This window comes from Sturnus vulgaris, chromosome 10 (assembly GCF_052056855.1).
Source record: "Sturnus vulgaris isolate bStuVul1 chromosome 10, bStuVul1.hap1, whole genome shotgun sequence".
In the NCBI taxonomy this organism is placed as follows: Eukaryota; Metazoa; Chordata; class Aves; order Passeriformes; family Sturnidae; genus Sturnus; species Sturnus vulgaris.
Genome location: NC_142252.1, coordinates 12,256,296 through 12,264,634, shown reverse-complemented (window position 1 = coordinate 12,264,634; position 8,339 = coordinate 12,256,296). Strand labels below are relative to the sequence as shown.

At 36.3% G+C, this 8,339-nt stretch overlaps 1 protein-coding gene across 1 annotated transcript in view; it reads left to right on the top strand.

Moving 5' to 3' along the window:
• The first annotated feature begins 966 nt into the window (after positions 1-966).
• LOC148222649 (uncharacterized) overlaps positions 967-8,339 on the top strand; it is a 71,011-nt gene continuing 63,638 nt past the window's right edge. The window contains exon 1 of the transcript XR_015805714.1: positions 967-1,033. The gene's annotated coding sequence lies outside the window, so the exon portion shown is untranslated. The remainder of the gene's footprint in view (positions 1,034-8,339) is intronic.

Genomic DNA, 8,339 nt, shown 5'->3' with positions numbered 1-8,339 from the left:
ATTTAGAAATTAGGAAATATAACTAACCTGAGAGATATCATTGTAAAGTACTTTTGAAACCAGTAGCATTAGAGAAATATACTTTTTAAAAAAATTTAACTTAATACACTTAAGTTTCCCATTAAAAAATAAATGTTTTAAATTTCTCTGAGGTTGAGTTAATTTTCTGCTGGTTTTACAGCAGAAGAAACTGCACAGTGTAAGTAGATAAGCTATTTGATCCCATGCACTAGGAATGATATTTAGATCTATATTTGTATACTAAAACATGAACTGAGTTCCATGGGATATTTGTGTTTGCACTTTAACCATAAGGAAGTTTTTAAAATGATCAACAATATTGCTCTTGCTGTCATTAGGACTGGTGCATTCTGAAAATCAGGACTAATCTTATTTGATCTCAGAAAACATACAATTTTCTGGGATACCCAGAATTAGGTACCGTTTGAAGATATGAGTATGGCTGTTGTAACTTCCCCTGGAATACTGAAATAATGGAGAATTCAACATTTGCTGACAAACCAAAGCCAAGCGTCTGTCAAGACTCTATAATGAAAAATTATGTCCAGGGCCCAATATGAGCTGGGAAGCTTAACTCCACTTTCAAAGAATGTGTAAGTGCATTTTGTCTCTTCAGAAACGTCCCCATGTCTAGACTGTATAAGCATTAAGTGCAGGTATATAAATCCTTGAAACAAGCACATACCCAAACATTTCTAAGGTGAAGAACAGACTGACAGAAAAAAACCCCATTGATAGTGAGGCTACGCAGGGATTTTTTTTTTTTTTTTCTTATCAAGCTTACTTTTTCTGTGAGGCATTTTTTGGTTTGTTGAAACTTTCATAATAATAAATGCTGATTCCACCATTCCTGTTTGAGTATGAGAATTCTGGTGTTCCTAGAAATGTACCCTGCCCCACTACCCCTTCACCCAGAATTTGGGATTTATGACAGTATTTACCTTGCAGGTAAATATTGTCAACAGCTGACCAAGAGGCAAAGCAATTTTTCCAGTCATGAACCTCTGTTGCTGTGAGTTCTTGTGTGCAATCTCTCTTTTTGGTTTTTTTTTTTGTCTCTGAGCATGCTATTTTATGGTGGGAAATTTTTTGATAGGAATGTGTCTTAAGGCTCTCATGTAACAACTGAGGAGTTCTAAATTCTTAACTGGGAATTTTTTATAGGTCTCAATTAAGCTTTTAAAATAAAAAGCAAAGGATGCACTAAATGCTGGAGGAACTCAATGCTGTCATGAATTTTCTTAATTAAAAATCTTTTAATGTTTTCCTTTTTTTTATGACGCAGTTGTTCATGGTCGCTAAGTAACAGCAGTGAAATACAATCTTTTGGTGACATCAAAGCTATGAAATAGTGTGAAATACAAAAAAATCCTAGGTTAAAAATGTCTACTTTTATTGGAGATGGTTTATAGCTTTTCCATGGTGATAGTCAGTTCAGCGTAGTATTATGGAAAGATCCAACAAACACAAAACTATTGTCAAAAATTATTTAACAAGGCATATTTCTAAAGAGAAGAAAAAAATAAAAATTGGTATTTCAGTAAGGAAAATAAAGGTTTTCTTATTAGGCTGGGGACCTAATTTCTCATATAATTTTGATTTAACTTCATGGAAAGGAAACCAGTAGAAAATATTCTGAAGTCTGCAGAAGCTGTATGTACAATCTCCCATTTAGGTGATACACATCAAAGGAAATTGTATAATGTCTAATTTGTTGTAATGAGACGTTTATACAGAACTGTGAGTACAGCCCTAAAAATTGCCCTGAGATGGCATTTACATGTGAAGTTTGTATTGCAAAATAACCTTTCTTTTTCTGACATTAGGTGTTAAACACTGGTGTATTAGCAATGTAATTTAATATTTATAGTATTTGTCAAAGAACAGAATTGTCAGACATTTTATTAACTGGGCCTTAATATTAAGTAAATGACTTATGGATCCCATGTGAGAGCATTTGAAGTAGCACATGATAGGTCACGTAGGAAAAAAAAAGACAATGCAAAGCATGTTTATTTCGCTCACTAAAAAGCCTGAGAATCATGAATTGCCTTTTATACTCAGAATTCAATATTTCAAAAATTCTTCCTGTGTAGGGACAAGACAACAATGACAAAACAGAAGTGGAAATTAAGTGGAATTAAAATATTACATTATTAATCATGCTCTTCAGAGTGAAGGCAGGAAATATCAGCATCTTAAAACTCGAAGTTGATTTTTAAAAACTATGCATGCAACCTGATATAACCACACACAACTCAATAGATATACACTGTTTTGCACTCCTGTCCTTTTCTTTTTTCCAGATTTTTTCCAGAGCTATTGGACCCAGAAAAAAGTTCCATAATTAGACTTTCAGATATTTCACTCTTTGCCTAATATTTTTTTAATTCCAGATGTTTTTCCATCTGGATGATATTTGAAACCCAAAGATGTGCCCACCACTACATATGTGACTACAAATGAATAATATTTACTTGGCATGATACTTTTATTTATTCATCATCAGGAACTTCCTACATGCCCATCATAAACTGAAAATAAGACTGGTTAGTATGCAATCTGTTTTCATTTCTTTTATTCTATCAAAGAAAATCCAGATCTAGGCAGAAAACATACTCTGACAGCATCAACTAAAGCTCAATTCAATTTCATGTATGCTTTGCACCACCAGAATTTTGTGTTTTAAAAGCCCCCAAAAATTGTCAGGGTACATTGACTGAAACCCGAGTTGAAACACCAGATCACTAATGTTAGTTGGCTAAGCCTAGAGGCATAGATGAGGTGACTGAAAAGCAGAGGAAGCACTGAGTTGAAAAGGAAGAAATTGTATGACACTCCTTGATTTCCTGGAGTATGTCCTCAGTGTGTTAGATCTGCAGCCTGGTCTTCTTGAATCCTCATCTGCTTCTATTTACTCTGATAACAGCAAAGCCCAAGAACATTATATTAATCTGCTCCTGGTAAAAGGTTTCTCTCAACTGCCACTCTTGCCATGTGTATTTGTGATTTGTGTCGCTGAGACTGAAGGTTATTTTGGACTGTGTTTGAAGGTTTTATTTTGAACACTTCAGAGGAAAGTGCAGAATGCACTCACCTACTGAGATTGGTCTGTCCTGCAGAGCACAAATTTCATATATGCTTTCTGTGCCCCTCATTCAACTCAGCTTGAAGGAAGCTTTCCCTCCACTCCATTCTCTCTAGATTAAACTGATTTTAGCCACTGATTTAAACTGAATTAGCCACTCACATAGATCAGGTCCTCTTCACATATTAATCAATTGCAATTAGCCGTCATGTATAAAAAGGTTCTTCAGTTAACAGTGGAACTAGACTAGCAGATTTCAGTGGAGTCTCTTTCCAAGAAACAGCACTTTCTAAGGAAGTGTAAATCGGTGTGATAATCCCTCTGTAAACTGTGCCGAGGATCTGGTGAAAACCACTGTTGGCACAAAATATCCATTGGAGTCTTTAGCACACAGTTGAGATGCCTGAATTTCTTGTATACTGTGAAGGAGATAAAGTGGGTTCAGTCATGACTGTCAGGGAGAGGGGAGATTTTTGCCTGGACAGGAGAAGGGATGTGTCTAAATATCCTACACTGAAGGCTGCTTAGGGCAAGTCCTTCTGGTACTTGAGCATTTCAGGGAAACTTTGATTCTCTTTGGGTTCATGGAACCTTGCTACTGCCTTCAGCAGAGTCCAGAATTATCCCTAGGCATAAAATGCTCTGCAGAATTCCAGTCAGTTTAAAAACAATGCATGCATGTCTCTGGTTCAGACATGAAGTAATTTACACTGAATTAAACCACAAACTGCGAATATTCACTGGATATCAGTAGACAAAAGAAGCCTACATATTTCATTGTAATATTATATATGTGCAGAAGGAAAATTATATGCCAGACTAACAGGATCACCAGAAATAAGTTCTTATCTACAAAATAAAGATTATAAATTATTCTCTTTAGCTTGAAATTTCACTAGAAATATGTCACCAGTAACAGCAAAAATGTAATACAAAGATTACAGTCTCTAACAATTCGTAAAACATTGTATTAAATTAGAGAAGGGAACACAATAAAAACATTAAGCAATTAGTTCTAAAATTCTTGAAAGAGTCAACACCAGGCTTAAAATCCCCAAGTCTCTACAAGATCAAAGAAAATGGCAAGGGTCTTACTGAGAGTTGATCTCTTTCTGAGATGGTAGTTGTAGAATGAAACTTTGATGTTTTATATACTTAAAGACATAGAGTAAAATATTTTAATGAAGGTAAAAATTAACTATGGAGTGGCCAACCTTAATAAAAGTAGTTCAGTGTATATTTCTGTGCTTGACTTGCTTACCAATGCATGTTTATTTTAAATTGGCATTGAATATCCAAAGATCTGAAGAGAATAAACGCACAATTATCTTCTTTTATTTTAATTTGGTCTTGTTGATCCTCTAGGCTCTTATAAAATTACAATGACATAGATTAAAAAAAAAAAATCTAAGGTCTTGACCTTTTATGCATTTATGGAGTAAATGTAGAGTTCATAGCTGGGAACATGATCATTTTGGTTGATATAAATTGAAGCTGACAAGGGGACAGGCTCTGACGGAGCAAAACCCACTCTTCTGTGAAAACCAAGACCAATAATTATATCTCTGTATTAAAAATGACATATTTTTATAAATATCAATATCAGTTGACCGTGGCCCTCAAACTGTGCAGACCAAACCTGGGTAAATGGTTTGAAAATTACAAGAATAATTAGTTTGCTACCTTTCCAAATTGGCAAAAATATAAGAATTGTTATGCATAAAGTTAAACACCTCTTTTTAGAATCCTAGAGTGGATGCTGACCAGTAGCACTGGTTGTTCACATGGAATACTACATGGTCATTAAAAACCATAGCCTGAATCTTCAGAAAAGAAAAAAAATTAAAATTACCCAGAGGCAATTGGAATCACTAAAGCAATACACAAGGTTACAAAAAAATAGCCACTTTTGCTTTTCAAAGAATCAAACTTCCTTCTTTTAAATTCCTTCCTGCAGCAAAATGAATTGGTCAGGAGGGGTGATGTGGTGCCTTTCCAGAGCAGCATGTGACACCTATGCTTGCAACTCATTCCTAGGGTTCGTTTTCTCTCAGAGGTTGAGGTCAAATTCATTTAATCTGGGGCTTGCCTTGCTCCAGGCCCTTACTCTGTTCTGGGTGCTCTTGGCCACCCTTGTGTGGAGCCAGACATCTCCCCAAGGGTGCCCTCTCCGTGGGTGAATGCACGGCTCTGCAAACTCTGGGCCAGGAACTGAAGGAGCTTTTGCTTGTACAGTGGTTTCCATACCCAGCAGTAACAGCCATATCCTCATAAAATGCAGCACTGGAGATGGTCAAGGAAATAGTCGCAGCATGACAGAGGGAGATTACAACTTCATTTTCGGTCCCATCCAAAATTAACATGAAATGATATTGCCAAGCAAAACAGCCTCAGCACTTAATTTGGGGCATTAGTGATGCCATTATAAAATATGAGCTGCTGATTCTCACCCTGCCTCAGAAGCTTTTTATGCTTCCCAGATCAGCTTGCTTGGTGAATTAATCAGATGAAAAAGGCTCAGTTCGCCTGCACGAGAAACTGAAAGGATTGTCTGATGGCTTATGAAGCTATGTGATTTGTTTCATGGTGTGGAGACACAGAAAGAGAATTTTTATTAAAAAAAGAGGTCTTGGAACACAGTCCTGCATGTGGTCAGCTCAGTGGGGTATTATTTGAAGCAGAATGTGAACAAGTAGAATTGAAATGGAGGGATCTTTGAAGAGTAATGAAAAAGGGGATTCAGTTGCCAATAAAACAACTGTTTGGGATACCAAAGGGAGACTCCTCAATCATTTAAAATCATTCTGCTCAAGAAATTTATTGCATTTTTTTTCTTAGGGAATGAGGGGAATAAAAGGTAGATGAACTCTTCAACAACCTAAAGCAAGTTTCACAACTTCCTGGAGAATTTGTATGTGGTCATAATTTTCTCACAGCAACTGTCTTCAGGGGCAATTTCTTCCTTCTTTGCCTGTTTATGCTTTAGCAACCCTGGTTTCAAATCTGCTGCAGTCCTTCACTGACTTCTCTGGTTTCCAGAGAAGGGATAGGGATGTCATGGCACAATGCCTGAAGTAATGAATGCTGCTCAAAAATATACCTTAAACTACACAAATTACAAAAGATAACTCTCGCCCCTCTTGACTCTAGAGTAAGAGAGAAGGCCCTGCAAAGTATTAAAACTAGAGGGGATAAGCTTTTCTCCTCAAAATCTGTGTAGTTTTAAGATTAAGATCTCAGCACCTAGAGACACATCCTGTCCCCTCGTGTGGGTTCTGCTTGCTTCTTATTTTTCCTTTTTCCTCTGTCTTTTAAGAGAGGGAGTTGAAGTCCCTCACACCATACCTGGGTTGAGTACTTAAACTAAACTGTCACACTGATTAATGGCAGTACTTAGTGCACAGAAAAATTGCCTTGTTACTTGTACAAAGATACATGTAAAATATTTCTACATGTGTTTCCTATATACACATTAATTATGTATGTATGTATATATAAATTGACATTTAAGTGGTATAAATTCAAATTCTGGACATTATTCAGAAATAAATATGGTCACACAAAAATGAAATTATTTTGGTATATCGGAAATAGCTTTCTTGAATTCTAAGACTTTTTCTTATATTAAGTTGGTGAATAAGCTGAAATTACCATCCTTATTGAACAATCAAGCAAAAAAGTAGAGTACACAAGTTTCTGTTGATGTTATGGAAAGATTTTATTTTGCTTTCAACTTTCTTCAGTCTATTTCTTTCTAATGTTTTAAAATACAAAATTGCTTGGACTTGGTTTCTTTTCTAGTCCTATTTTGCCTAATTTCCTAATTTGAAATATTGAAAAAGAACTTTTTTGGCACCTATGCTAAAATGGCTTGGGATAAAACGTTTATGCTGTTATTTCACAAACAGTTTTGGCTACTAAAAGTAGCAGTTCTCTGGAAAAAAAACCCAAGGAGATCCCCCTGCAGCCCCAGCAAGGGTGTTCTGAGGCATCTCCAATTAGTTCATTGGAGACCTTCAGAGAATTGCCTCCAAATCACCACAACAGATCACTGAGAAGCTGTGGAATTGTACCAGAGTCTGTCTTTCACTTAGAGCATGCTCTAACAAATGGCAGGGCTCCCTTGTCAGTTCAGACTGATAATTATTTTAAATGCATGAAGAGAGAGGAGAAGTGAAGTTTGGATGAACAGGTTTCTGCATCAGTCCTGACCCAACATCTTTCTTCTTGACATCTCTGAGGGCTTTAGCTTTATTTCTTTTCTGGATTACATTATGGCAATATGATTCCTCTGCAAGTCAGGCTCCTCTGGAGATGTGTGGTCAGTAATTAACAATGCATAACAATGCACAGTAATTTACCGTGAGACAAAGTTAAGAAGAGCACCTCGTTCAATTAAAACTTGGCAAGGCAATGCAATTATCCACTCTGGAATTTTGCCAGGATGCAGTAGTCTGTACCTTATCACCTGAAAAAAAGTGATATGGGATGTATAATCAGTATAAACCTCTAAAAACTCTTGGGTTTTAATTAATTTTTCTAATGCCAAATTTGGAAGGTAGTGAATGCACACAGCTTACAGGACTCTAATTAAAACCAATTTCTTTTTCCTAACCTTACCAGTAATTTCAGAGAATGTTATCCTTAGAAAAAATGTATTCAAAACCATGTCCAAAAGTTAATCCAAATCTACTGTCTGCTAGCCTAATTGTACACCTACTGACTCAAGTGTAAAAATATGTCTTGATGTGAGGCTATTTCCACGAACAGTACAGGTTCTGCCAGAATATCATATTTAGCTTCATTTTATACTCACTCCTCCATCTGGCCAGGCAAAGTCCCCATCCTGCAATGAGCAGGAATTCACCTGAGTAAAGTCTCTAGTCTTTCTGGGGTCTCTGATAAAAATGATCACCCAAATGATGCACTCAGTCCATATTTACAAATGGACTGTCTTCGCCCCACTTTTGGGAAACTCATTTGGGAACATTCATTGTTAAGAATTTTAACTCTTCTACCTTCTGCTGTTGTCTGTGAATTGCCCTTGAACTTTGTTCAGTATTGAGAGAGTAACACCTTTATCTCACTCCTGGATGCAGCTTCCTTAGAGATTGAAGTCCACCTATATTCTTCCTGATGCAACAGTTGAGTTTCACACGTCTACTTTTCCCTTTCCAAAGGCTTTTGGGTAAAATTTCAAAGCAGGGATCAATATTTGCATAATTCTTAT